Source organism: Nymphaea colorata, unplaced genomic scaffold, assembly GCF_008831285.2.
Source record: "Nymphaea colorata isolate Beijing-Zhang1983 unplaced genomic scaffold, ASM883128v2 scaffold0001, whole genome shotgun sequence".
NCBI lineage: Eukaryota > Viridiplantae > Streptophyta > Magnoliopsida > Nymphaeales > Nymphaeaceae > Nymphaea > Nymphaea colorata.
Window position 1 is genome coordinate 1,722,500 of NW_022204507.1, and position 14,192 is coordinate 1,736,691.

Sequence of the window (14,192 nt, forward strand, 5' to 3'; positions counted from 1 at the left end):
AGCTGCTTCAAGTTCGAATGAGCAAGACGGTGCACTAATAAGCCAGAAAGGAAGGTCATGAAACCTATTCTAGGGCTGAAAATGGGTTAACTGAGGTCTATGCATTCAAATAAAGCTATTACTAGGGTTTTTCTAGGGCTTAAGGGTAAATAGTAATAACGATTAGGGTTAACCTAGGGGGTAGGGTTTTCCTAGGTTTGGGACAATGGTAATCCTTCTGGTGAAATGAGACGGCGTGACACTGGCCATACAATTTGGAAAAGGGGTTTAGAAACAATAATAAAATAGGTGGAACAATGGTAAATTTGTCATTTTACAATGTGAAAATTTTGCGGTGTTTACACATATGTTTGGCGCACACATCATCCACACTATTTTCATCATAAGCAGCAATTGTAACAAACGAATGGAATGGTTGCAACATCTGATACGATCTTGTTGCAATGAGGTATGAGTTTCTTGACGCCCTACCCTGCTTGGATGAAGGGGAAGGCAGGGAAATGGTAGTGTCACACCCCAACCTTTTGACCCTCAAACAATTTTTTTTCTAAACATAAAGCATTGAGGTGCGACTATACAACAAATCGAAAAGGACACCCAGTTTGGGAAGGCGTGAGCCCAATGCTCCAAGCACATCACACAACAATACCTTGAGGCCTTGCATCGCCTGTGCTCCGAACAGGCGAGACCAGTGGCGAAGGCGGAACAACTCCCAAACACAATGCCACAACCCACTGGTCTCTCAACTCTTATTCTTTCATTCTTATCATTATAATTGCACATTCACAAAATGACTGGCTACCTTATGAGGTTGGTTTACTTCATGAATACACGTACACCTCCAATTGCCTGCACACGAAGGCTACACATATCATTAACATTCTTAGCTAGCCGTCATAACAATACGGGTACAACTACCACTTCAATCTCATTCAATTATATCATTGCTCACGGCAATACACATGCAACAATTCACAACATTCACATTAATAAAAGTTCACATCTTGTCAAAACACATCAATCACATCTTTCAAAACTTAGCCAAATCCTGGAGAGTAGTCTCGATCTGTGATTGGCTCGTAGCTATCCTAGGTAGTTATCATTCTTGGATACTTTCTAATGCACAATTGGGGTTGAGAAGATACTCGACTCGATACCCCACCTCATCTGTCCTACGCAATTATCAATCTAGCATGCACATGCAATTGCGTATAAATTTTTAAACAAAACTAATCACATAAGCATTAACCTCTCATGCATATATTCATTCAATCACTTTACAATCATTCGATCACATCACAATCCTAGGGTCCAACCATCATAAGAACACACATTCACGAGTTGGCACCAGGCAGGGATTTGCCTGGAATGCTGGTATACCTGTCGCGCGTCCACAAAACACTTCAAAATGCCTCGAGTTTCACGTCTTGTTACTCAAGTCTACTAGATGCGCCCGGTGTACCTGCAAACACAATCAAATGGTAAGTTCTCTACTCGCTTCGCTTTTTGATTTATATAAATCTGAAAATACAATCATTGAGGCATGTCATCGCCTCAAAAGGGTGTCGACATGTAGTGTCGACCCACAAGACCCTCCAATAGGCCACTTCCCAACTTCTTGACGTTGCCACCAAACGTCAAAACTTAAGGCTTCGATCAATCCATCACTAACACATTTCTCATTTGCTTTCTTTAGTTGAGGTGTCTTCCTCACAATTAAGATTTTCAACATACAACGCATATGTACATCAATAAAAGCATATTTTCCAAGTTCACTAAAACGATACTAAACGTTCTCTACAACAATACAATCTTTACCATGCTTCCTAATTGCTTCGAAATTTAACCCATCATGCTTATTAGATCATTGTAGACATGGATCATCATCCCTTCAAATTAGTCGTAGACCTTCCTCAAAATAGTAACGTCGTTAACAAACATCCTAATTCATCAAATCTTAAATCTAGCATGCTCCACTAACAATTATGCATGCTCCAACAATAAAAATTCAACCATCTAGGCTCGATTACGCCTTGCTCACCCCAATCTTAAAATCTTAGCTGCTGCAGTCCTCCCGACAGCCACCGCATGAGTTCGATCAAGTGCCAAAGTCAATGATTGCTTGTTGTCGTCGCTAACAACACGGCCTACTTGCTGGTAAGAGGTGGAAAACAGACTTCCATAGCTGAAATCCAAGCAAACGGCAATAGGTACGATGAGAATCAACAAAAGGGAGATGAAAATAGAGGTATGTCGTGAGAAGGAGGCAGTTGGCAAGGCAAATAAAAAGGGGGCTCGGCTGAGAGGCAGGGTTCGGTCGAGGGAGGGGCTGGCGGCAGGGAGAAAGAGCACAGAAATGTTCAGTTGAGGGAGAGAGCTAGAGCAGAGAGAGAGAACATGGGTGATGGAGTGAGACAGCACGAGCGGGAGAGTGGAAGAGTGGCAAGGGAGAGAAAGCGTGGGCAGAGAGGGTTCAGACAGAGGGTAGAAGCAGGCAGGGAGGGGGAATCGAGCGGGGGGAATGGGGGAGATGGAGAGGAGGAGACCGACGAGACGGGGAGACGCTAGAGAAGAGAGGGCGAGAGCGCACGGGAAAAAGGACGGCACTAACGGAGAGGGGAGAGGGTCGTGCAGGAGGGAGGAGGAGAAGAAGATAGAAATGCGAGGAAGAGGCAAGGAAAGTCGAGAGAGTCTACCAGAACGCTGTCACCCTTCACCACCGTCGTGGCTGTAGTCACCTCCGCCTTCTTCTTCTCTGTACTATGGTCGTAGCAAAGGGAGAGACGAAGAGGGGAAATGAGGGAGAAGAGGGAAAGACGATGGAGGAGAGGGTGACGTTGGCACCCTCCTGGTGATGGGTCTGTGTCTGGGTCTGGATCCCAATCCGACCCGACCTGCCAAAAACAAATAACGTTACAGGTAGTCATTTATGTGTTTGGTTGGCTAATTAGTAACAAAAAGAAAACCAAAAAACCTGTTTGGATGTAAGGGAAAGGAAATGAATAATGTAAATATGATGCCTTCAAAATTGAAGAGATTGGGATGAAAAGAAAAGGCATAGTGACATCTAGATGAACAACGTTTTGCAGCATGTGATCAGTGATGACAGCCACTGTTGACCATCAATTTGCCGGTCCGAGTCTCATTTTGGCAGTCCGAGCCTAGGCCCGACCAAGTTGGACCATGAGCTGGGGGAGGGGGTAAGTTTATCACCATGGGCTAAACGGGTTTTCTAGAAACACCGCCCTCCCTTTTTGGCTGGCTAATGGGAGATTTTGCCACTCAAAACCATGTTTTGGGTGCCATCCAAACAGGTCTTAAAATTTTTTCAAACTTACTTATGGGGTAATTATATAAATACTTTTTAAAAAATACAAAATCCGGCCTAACTAATAGGCCAATCTTGAACACACACTAACTTTTGAACTTCAACAAAAAAATGGTTTACTTTCTAATATAGTTCTCACATAATTTTTCCTTAATAAAAATATTAAAATAATAAAATAAAACATAAAATTACCCTTTCTCTAAAAAAAATTAGATAAAATATTTTAAAAATGAAAACTTTGCGAGCGGCAAATAAGAATAAGAGTGGTGGGTACAGAGGTGACGGCCTGCCAGGCTTTCGGGTCCCAGCCAGGGTTGATCGGATCGAGTCAATAATTTTTTTTATTAATTCTAAATTATATATTTATATATTATTCTTCTCGAAATGCCGTTTTGGGGCGTAGGCAAGAAACTCGTGGGAGAAACTTGCTTGCTGGAGGAACTTGTTTACAGGAGACAGTAGACAAAAAACATCAATAGTGGAGTGCACATTCCCTTTTGCATCTTCATGTTACTATGTACTAGAGCCCTATAGCAAACAAAAGAAAAATCAACAATTTCTGGCTCCGCAAATGGACTGGAGTGGACTGAACTCACCATGAAGGCATCGATTGAGCATTGACGGTGGAACAAAACATTAGCAGCTACTAGTTTCAACCTCGATCAACAACCACATCATGCTTTTGAGGCAATGAGCAGGTTGCAAGCAGCCCGTGAAAGAATCCATTGGGTGGATGACGGGTTGCAGGGCCGTGAATGCAAGGTCAGTGAACAGTGAATGTGAATGGGGTTGCGCTATTTATATGGACGAACCTGGCACAATGAAGCACCATGAGGGATTTGGGCTCAATCAAAGGCATCATGAGCTACTGCAGATAATTTCCCCTTTCCTTTTAACTATATTTCCTTTATCAATTTACATGCATACATGTGGACGCAAATCCATAAACTCATTATCACATATTATATATAATATGTTGGATAGTGGCCATTGAGCCCTATCTGAATATCTAGTAACTGCAAAGCAGTTACTAGAAGTGCTCCTAAAATATCTCTTAAGATATCTCCCAAGTAACCGCAGCTAGGGTTGGGGAAAACCTAAGGGGCTAGGCTTTAAATTCCAAGCAAGCTTTTCTTGAACTGAATGAAAACGAGCCGTGAGCAGCCCTTTGGAAGAAAACCCCAAAATCTAACATCCTCTTCTTTTCTCCTCCCTTGCACTTGATCTGTTCGGCTCTACAGGGGACCATCACAACTGGTTAAAGAAGTTACTGTGCAGGCGACTACGTGCATCCTCCGCTGCAACTACACTTGATCCAACAGTGGTATCAGAGCCAGGTTGGGAAATTATCGTCTGAAATAGGTAAGTAACTTCAGTCAATGCAAAGATAAAAACTAGCTTGAATGTATGAAGCATGTTAGCCGTATGAAGTATGAAGCATGTTAGCCGTAAGCAAGGAACGATGCCTAAATCAAAAGTTAGTCTGAATGAAGCATGTCATTTGCAGTTTGCTAGATATAATATCTGTGCATGTAAATCCAGAAGACTAAGGCGATTTAATATACTTTGCCAAATTTTTATGCATATATTGTTTGCGCCTGTGTTTTTCCAGAGGATAGAGAGTTTCCCGGTCTGGACAAGGACAACGCTGCTGATGACAGTCAGCGTTGTCGGCCTCACAGAATAGAAAGCCTTACTAGAAAATGAGGAAATAACTTATATCTTGACCAGAACTCTCTTGAGACGAACCCTCTGTCGCAGCTGGAAGTTCACCGAAATTTTTTTTGATGAACCCATAATCAAATGTAAACCTGCTTCATCATGTAACTTCGTTTTTTTTTTTTTCTTTCTTTTCTCTCTGCCTATTGTTGTCGGTAATAGAAAGGAAAGCCAAAAGGTTCGCCTATGCTAAATAAAGCATAGCATAAAGCATGATAGCATTAGTTCCTTTTTTTGTTCTCTGTGTCTGCGAGAGACGGAGACCAGGACAGAGCCCTACGGCTCTGTAAAAACTTTCAGAACAGGCCCCGAAATTGGGGATCTACGTCTCTGGCAAACCGTAGAACAGGAGGCAGAGCCTGCTCTGCTCGACATACATAGACAAAAAAAAAAAAAAAAACCAATGAATAGGAAGGAGGGAAGGAAATATACAACCTCTGTTCTTTTTTTTTTAACTCGACCCGTCCATCTCTACCGTTGAGTAGAAGCAGACGTACAATCGACTGAAAACCAGTCGTCTTCCAAGTGCGAGGAGCAAAGATCTTCTCTTGCTGAAAAGAAAAATGGGAGGTGACTTGGGTGAAGGAGGAAGACGGCATTTGACATCCATATGAAAATGCCGGCCCATCCTGTGGTTTATTTGCTTCTGGTTTTGGGGAAGGCAAGTCAGCTCGAGGGCCTCATATGCTCTCTACTGGTAAACTCTGCTTCCTGCAACCCTCCGCGCGGTAGAATAGAGGAGGATACCTTCTTTCTGTCACGGTGGTAGAAGATGGGAAGAGGCAGCGATGGTGGCGTGGGAGGTGAAACCTTCTGCTAGGGTTTCGCGAGAGGGGAGAACTCTCGAGAGGAAAGAGAGAATGAAAGTGAAAATGAGGAAAACGGGCGAAAAGAAGCTTTTATAGTTAAAGTTCAAAATTACAAAAATAGTCCACCATGTTAGCTAAATTCTCAAAAAGGCTGTTATAAATTCCAGAATTTCATGCGGCAACTTTTTTGCGGAAAAACTCTTCCAAAAGAGGCTCGCGAAAGTCTTTTTTATCAAAAACCTGGAACTTTGTAAGAAATTACTTTTTGGTACCCTCAAATTATCAGAAATTACTAAAAAAAGGGGTTACGGAAAATTATTTTGCAATTTCAGTAGGAAACCTTGATTTTAAGTGAATTACACAGAAACACCCATAAGCTTGTTAGACAATTATAAAAGTAGGGCCCTGAAAATAACTCTGAAAAGAGATTATGTATGTTTCATATTTAATCTAATGTCTTGTTATTTTAAATATTATTTTAGAATGTTGTTTGAGATTCATGTACATGCTCTAGAATTCCTTCTTTAATGTCTCTTGATGTAATATTGTAAATTTCTTTCTTTTGTTATGATTGTTCTTTGCTTGCCATCGAAAATTAATTTAGAAATGACATCAAGAGTGGGAGCTTCTGAATTAGCTAAGACTGAAAAACTCAATGGGACGAACTTCCATGCATGGAAGCGTAGAATAATGTTGGCCTTGACCTTAGAAAGACTAGTTTATGTGATCAACGAACATTTTCCAATTTTAGGAGACAAACACACAGATGAAGAGAAAAAGACATATGAGTCATTTTTTTCTGATGATCTAATGGCTAAAACTATTATGTTAGCCTTCATGGAAGATGATCAAATTAGAGTCTTTGAGGATTGTCCAACTGCCAATGATATATTTGATACTATCGCTTCTAAATACAACACCATGACTGCTATGCACATCCAGTTACTGCAAGAACAGTACAATTCATATAGGATGAAAGAATCAGACAATGTAATGAACCATGTTAATAAGATGTTGGTCATAGCTAAAGATTTAGCCGTGGTAGGGAATGTCATATCTGACAATATGCAGATAAGCACAATTCTGAATAGCCTACCTCCTTCTTGGGATATGGCAGTTACTGCTTTAAGTGTTCAATTTGATACTCTTACTTTAGAGAAGCTTCCTATACAGTTAGCTCTATAGCAACAACGTTTGACTAAGAGAAATAGAGCAGAGTTGATGACAGTCCAGGAAAAACCTGCTGGTAGTCATATGCCTGTAAAACCAAAACAATTTAAAAATCGAAATGATGGCAAGTTCAAGGGCAATTATGCAGGTATTAAGAAATCTCAAGGAACTGTAGTGAAATGCTACAGATGCGGGAAACCTGGACATATAAAGAAGAATTGCAGGACAAAATTCCCAAGTAAGAAAGACAACAATGGTCGGGGCAACTACAACAGAAGGAAGCCTCAAGGGGACTCTGACAAAGAAGTCATCTGTGTCGTATCAGAATGTCTGTTTGCAGATGGAGATCTAACTGGATGGTGGGTCGATTCAGGAGCAACTCGTCACATTGCTAAGATGAAAGAAGGAGTGATCCACATGGAAAATCTGAGTCCGGGAACCCACAAAGTCTATATGGGAAACAATTCTTATTGTGATGTCATGGGAATTGGGGCATATCGTTTAAATGTTGGGGGTACAAGTGTTGTACTTAACGAAGTTTTGTATGTCCCTTTCATGAGGAGGAATCTAGTGTCAGTTCCTGCACTAACTGGGAAAGGTTTTGAAGTACGTTTTATTCCAGGGAAAGTAACAGTGGGAAAACATGGAAGGCTCATGTTTAGTGGAAAATTTGTAAAAGAGCATGGTATGTTCAAACTGAATGACATGAATGAAGCTTCAAGTTCTGCTTATTTCGATTGTGCAATGAGTGTGAATGTAAACTTATGGCATGAAAGATTAAGCCATATAAGCATAAAAAAGATGCAGACTCTAGCACAACAAGGTTTAATACCTGACATAAATATAAATGATTTTGCGAAATACAAATCATGTGTATACGGAAAAATGACAAGGAAACCATTTCCGTCTAAAGTAATTCGGGCCACTGAATTATTAGAGATAATTCATACAGATATTTGTGGACCTTTTAGGATCCAAACTCATAGTGGCAAGTTATATTTCATAACTTTCATTGACGACTTCTCAAGATTTGGTTACATATACTTAATCAGATATAAATCTGAAGCACTTGAGAAATTCAAGGAATACAAATCTGAAGTCGAGAGACAACTTGGAAGGAATATCAAAATTATAAGGTCTGATCGAGGAGGATAATACACTTCTAGTGAATTCCTCAAATACTGAGGAGACCTTGGAATTAATAGGCAAAAGACAATGCCTAGGACACCACAACAAAATGGTGTGGCTGAGAGGTGTAATAGAACCCTCTTGAACATGGTGAGATCCATGTTGGCAGGAGCATAATTACCAAAAGTTTTTTGGGGAGAAGCTGTGTTGACAGCTATGTATACAATAAACCGAGTGCCCTGCAAAGCAGTCCCAACCACTCCTTATGAAAGATGGACTGGTATAAAACCAGATCTGAGATATTTAAGGAGATGGGGATCTGTAGCACACGTGAAAATTCTAGATCCAAAGTTGGATAAACTAGATAATAGATCAGTGAGATGTATATTTATTGGATACCCAAAAGGATCCAAGGGCTACAGATTATATCATTCATCTATGGGACTTATAGAAAGCAGAGATGTAGAGTTCATAGAAGAACTCAATAATAAAGATTATGATCCAGTGGAATATCGAAATGATACACTGGATGAACTGATTTATTCAGATGAACAGTCTGGTAATGAACCGACTGGAGGTCAGTCAGGAATTGAACCGACTGGAGGTCAGTCAGGAATTGAACCAACTGGAGTTCAGTTTGGCAATGAACCAACTGAACAAGAATCGTCTGAGGAACAGTCAGGAAATGAACCGACTGAAGATCAGTTAGGCAATAAACCAACTGATATGAATACTTCATCATCTCAGACGTTATCAGGTCATAAAAGACCTAAAGCTCCTCCTTCATATTTAAATGATTATTATGTATATTTGGCAGAGGAGCTATGCTACCTAGCGGACATTGACGAAATGTCTGACAATCTGACATATGATGAAGCGGTAAGCTCACATGAATCGTCAGATTGGGTGAATGCTATGGATGAAGAAATTGAATCCATAGAAAAGAATAAAGTCTGGGAATTAATAGATCTTCCTAATGACAGAAAACCCATTGGATGTAAATGGGTACTAAGGAAGAAATATAAAGCAGACGGATCAGTCGAAAAATTCAAAGCCAAACTGGTAGCGAAAGGTTTTTCCCAAAAGAAAGGAATTGATTACTCAGAGACCTATGTGAGGTTGCAAAGTTCGCATCAATCAGAATAATTTTGGCTATCGCGGCATTCTATGACCTGGATATTTGTCAGATGGATGTGAAGACTGCTTTTCTGAATGGTGAATTGAAAGAAACTATATATATGACTCAACCGCAGGGATATGTCATCAAAGAAAAAGAAGACAAAGTATACAAGTTGAATAAATCGTTATATGGACTGAAACAGTCTCCAAGACAGTGGTATTTTGCTTTTCACAAAGCAATTACAAAACTTGGGTTTGTAGCAAACCAACTAGACCACTGTGTATACGTTTGGAAAAGTGAGAGTCTTTTCTATATTCTATCATTATATGTTGATGACATATTATTAACAGGAAATGATAACGATATGAGATACAAAACGAAGACTTTGCTAAATAAAAACTTCGAAATGAAGGACTTGGGTGAAGCATCCTATATATTAGGAATAAAAATCACTCGAGATAGAAACTCAAGAATCCTGAGTTTAGGCCAGGAACGGTATATTGATTATATCTTGAAGAAATTTCGTATGTTAGACTGCAAACCAATTGGGACTCCTATAGCTAAAGGAGCAAACTTAAGCAGGAGTGATTGTCCCAATGAAGGACAACAAAAATTAAATGTTCCATATGCACAAGCAGTTGGTAGTCTGATGTATTTAATGCTTTGTACCAGACCAGACATAAGTTTTCCTATCGGTCTGGTAAGTCGTTATCAAAGTAATCCTGGATGGCCTCATTGGCAAGCAGTCAAAAGAATTTTTCGGTATATTAAAGGAACAAAAGGACTGAAATTGTCTTATCAAGCAGATGAGCTAACTTTAGTTGGCTATTCTGATGCAGATTTTGCAGGCTGTAAAGATGATAGTAAATCCACTTCAGGGTATGTTTTTCTCTTTGGAGGTGGGGCGATAGCCTGGTCCTGTAAGAAACAGGGATGTGTTGCTCAGCACACACAAGAAGCAGAGTATGTAGCATGCAATATTGCAACTACTTTTGTTGTCTGGATAAATCGGTTCTTGAAAGACTTGAAATTAGATCTTGCTCATGAACCGGTCCAACTGTACTGTGATAATCAGGCAGCAATATCTCTGATGAAAAATGGAGCTGTTAGCTCAAAGAGTAAACATATAATGGTGAAATACCATTATGTTCATGAAATGATCGAGAAAAATGAAATCTCGGTTGATTACTTGCCTACCAATGATATGGTGGCTGATCCCTTAACTAAGGGGATATCTGAAGATTTGTTTTCAAAGCATGTAGCCCATATGGGGCTAAGATATATTTGAAGGTTGCGAAGGAAAAACCATTGAATGGAAAACCTCGCTGTAAACCTTGAAAAAGGTTTGGATTACGTTGGATAAGCCAATTAAGGAAAACCACGTAACAAACTGAGCAAAGAAAACCCACATATAGTGGAAGAAAACTGGCGGTCTCATGGCCAAGTGGGAGATGTTGGATAGTGGCCATTGAGCCCTATCCGAATATCTAGTAACTGCAAAGCAGTTACTAGAAGTGCTCCTAAAATATCTCCTAAGATATCTCCCAAGTAACCGCAGCTAGGGTTGGGGAAAACCTAAGGGGCTAGGCTTTGAATTCCAAGCAAGCTTTTCTTGAACTGAATGAAAACGAGCCGTGAGCAGCCCTTTGGAAGAAAACCCCAAAATCTAACATCCTCTTCTTTTCTCCTCTCTTGCACTTGATCTGTTCGGCTCTACAGGGGACCATCACAACTGGTTAAAGAAGTTACTGTGCAGGCGACTACGTGCATCCTCCGCTGCAACTACACTTGATCCAACAGTGGTAATATAAATTTAAATAGCACTATAATCTAATTCCACCATGAGGGTCTAATGCGGAAAGTATTAAAACCTTATTCATTCTCCCTGCATATCTGACTTTGCATTTTGTAAAGTTAGCAACTTGCTATAAGTACGTTGCACTCCATGCATGTCCCCCAGCACTTTGTAATGACGTGCTCTATCTCTATGATTCTGTTCAGTTACCTCGGATTTCATATCCATGATCTTTCATAAGGATCATAGTCTTTATTTGAAATTTTGACGGGTTACGATATGACTGGTAGTCCTTGCATCTTTAATGTATGGATCCCAACTTAGAATTTTTCATGTTTAGAATACTTTGGTGAGAAATTCTGAGAAAGGGTAGATTGTGGTTCTGTCCTCTAAGACTCTTGACATATGCATGCATCGAAAACTTCAGCTGAAAATGGGTTACTGAAGTGTGAGTTGTTGAATGCAAAATGGACAATATGACCCATAAGTGTAGCATCATGATTGAACAACTTAGGGATAAGTAGAGTGAGAAGCACAAATATGGACACCAGAGATAAGACTTTTTTGGATTTCCTCAAGTTGTCCACTACTATTAACTGGGAAAACACACAAAAATTTGTTCATGTTTCCAATACTCTGTTTCAACACCAGTCTTATCAAGCAATCAAATGGTAAAAAAAAGTCACAAATGTAAGTAGTTTGTTTAATGAAAAGTAATTAATGGAATACTATAAAAATGAACAGATCATGATGCACTAACTTTCAGATTCATGGCTTCATTTTACAAAATTGAATTACATATATATATATATATCATTTGTTTCATAAGGTGCCATTGTCAGGTACAACTTATCCCTTGTCAAATACGAAGAAAAAGCACAAAATCTGTAAATGAGATTTAATTTCAGCTTCAAAATAGAGCGGAGATGAAAAAGGTACGAGTTGACACCTCAGGTTCAGACTTTCTCTGCCAACTTATTTTTGATGTTTGTTTGATTTAATAAATGAAAAGTTCCAGCCTTCCTTCCAGCTTAGTATTTGCTTGACATGTTAAGTTGAAACAGAGAAACCCTTGAATAAAGGTTTCTGATTAACCAAAAAAATTAATTTGAGGACTACATCTAACAGCCTGCCTTAGATTTTTCCTTTTATTAAACCTGAGGTGTGTAGAATTTTGAAATTTAAGATCCCCAAATTCTTACCAAATTTATGGATCTATAGTCTCAGAAAGGGAAAGGGTTGTGACTTCAAGTTGTTTAAAGGTGCATAACTTCAAGATTTTTAATCATTGCATCTTTCTTTCTCTTTAAAATTCATGAATTTGCAACATCATGATTTTTTTTTTGTATAGGTTCTTCAAAAATAGCAAAATTACCAATCCCAAAAAATTGTTCATCCCAATCTACAGTTGTATGATAGGGGACCATCTTAATTTCATGGTTTTCGAACTGTTGATTTTAGAAGATTTAACTATCATGGGCTTATTCTTTCCTATTTGAAAACTGATTTTGGATTAGAAAATTGCAGAAACTGGTACTGCAAAAATACAAGTGTAAAAAATAAACTAACTGAAACAGAAAGAATCAGTTGTTAGTGGCCAAAATGATGCACACACATGCTATTAATGAGTTGTTCATTTCATATACACATGTATCCTCTTTTCTCTCTTTTTTCACTTTGTTCTGCCAGTGGATATTTCCTTTTTATGGCCAAATAAGAAAAAAAGACTTGTGTCCTCTTTAGATGTATTGTCTTTTCCCAAATAAGGTGTGATCTTTTAATGAACTTCTTAAAACCTTCTGGCAGCCATTTCCTTGTTAAATTTATTGGCCTCTTGAGAAAGACATGGTCTGGTTTGGAATGTCCTATATTTCATTTATCTTGAATGAAACAGGTGTTTGTCTTTATTACTTGGCAGTTGAATGTTATCAACTTCATTGCATGTTCATGTTTCATTTTTAGTTTGCATTTTCTATTTGAAACTTTCCATACTTTTCTAGTGTCATTATCTTTCTTAATTAAGCTAACATCAGTCTCCTAATTTTCATCTGCATTTTCCTTTACGTCATCATGTTTAAAAGGCAGGAATGAAAGCTGGCCTGATTGCTTGTGTTGGTTTCATAAGTTTTAACATGTAAACTTTGGCATTAATAATAATGTGGAGAACGGTTGGTCACAATGGACCTTGTGCCTTGTTTATGTTCCTCATGTTTTTATCCTCCTTATGAAACCTTTATCTGGCAACATTAGTTTCGCTTGTGTAAGATTACTGGAAGCCTGTTTGGAGGTGGCAAGACCTTATTATCATGTTTAGTGTTTCAAAGAAATTGTTGATCAAATGTCACTTTCACCAAACAAATAATGAATTTCCTCATGGAATCCTTTCTGGTTTATTTACAGATTCTAGGTTGTTTTTCTCCATATGATGCACTTGCTTTTAGTTTTTCTACTGTTTAATGCTTCGCAGGACGGGGATACTATATCTACATTCAATCATGGGCTTGTTGGTTATTTTTGTTTGTGCTAGAAGAAAACATAAATGTCATACAACATCTACTTGCATACTAGCTTGACCTCGAGCCTTAGCTTTAATTTGAAAAAAAAAAAGACACCCTTCCATTATCTTTCTGATTGACAATCTTTGGATATGCTTAAGGACTTCAAAAAGATAAAAAGAACCACCAAGGACTTACCATGTTCCTTTTTTAGGATGAAATTGGACAATTTGGTACACTTGCGTAAGTCACAAACAAGAATAAAGTCTCAGCTATGTTATTATATGTTGGCTCACTATCTACAATTCATGCAAGTTCATGTAGTAATAGTTCAAGAAGAAACATTATCATCACTTTGTCTATTTTGCCCCCTTCAACATTTTAGCTTCTTGGCGTTGCGTATCTGCTGTTAAAAAAGAGAAAAAAAGGATATCGTGTAGGCTATGTATTAAAAGCACAATCCTAAGGAACAACTTGATAGTCGAATGTAATCAGTGATATGACGCTTTGGGTGCATAAGATGGAGAAATAGAAGACATGGAATCATTGGTTTTCAGCTTGGGGAGCCAAAAAACTGCTACCAACAGCTTATTTGACGCAAATAAGCTTGGGGAGAGTGGATTCGGTT

At 38.9% G+C, this 14,192-nt stretch overlaps 1 long non-coding RNA gene across 2 annotated transcripts; it reads right to left on the reverse strand.

Annotated features, from left to right (window-relative positions):
• Nucleotides 1-332: 332 nt before the first annotated feature.
• Nucleotides 333-5,926, reverse strand: LOC116267905 (uncharacterized). Of its 2 annotated transcripts, XR_004175691.2 has the most exons (6): nt 5,483-5,926; nt 3,925-4,681; nt 2,697-2,894; nt 2,042-2,185; nt 1,381-1,462; nt 337-849 (listed from the first exon to the last, which is right to left on the reverse strand). It is a non-coding gene; the product is annotated as an uncharacterized LOC116267905 (long non-coding RNA). The 2 variants fall into 2 exon arrangements; XR_004175690.2 differs by having other exon boundaries at nt 333-849; nt 2,697-4,681.
• Nucleotides 5,927-14,192: the final 8,266 nt, after the last annotated feature.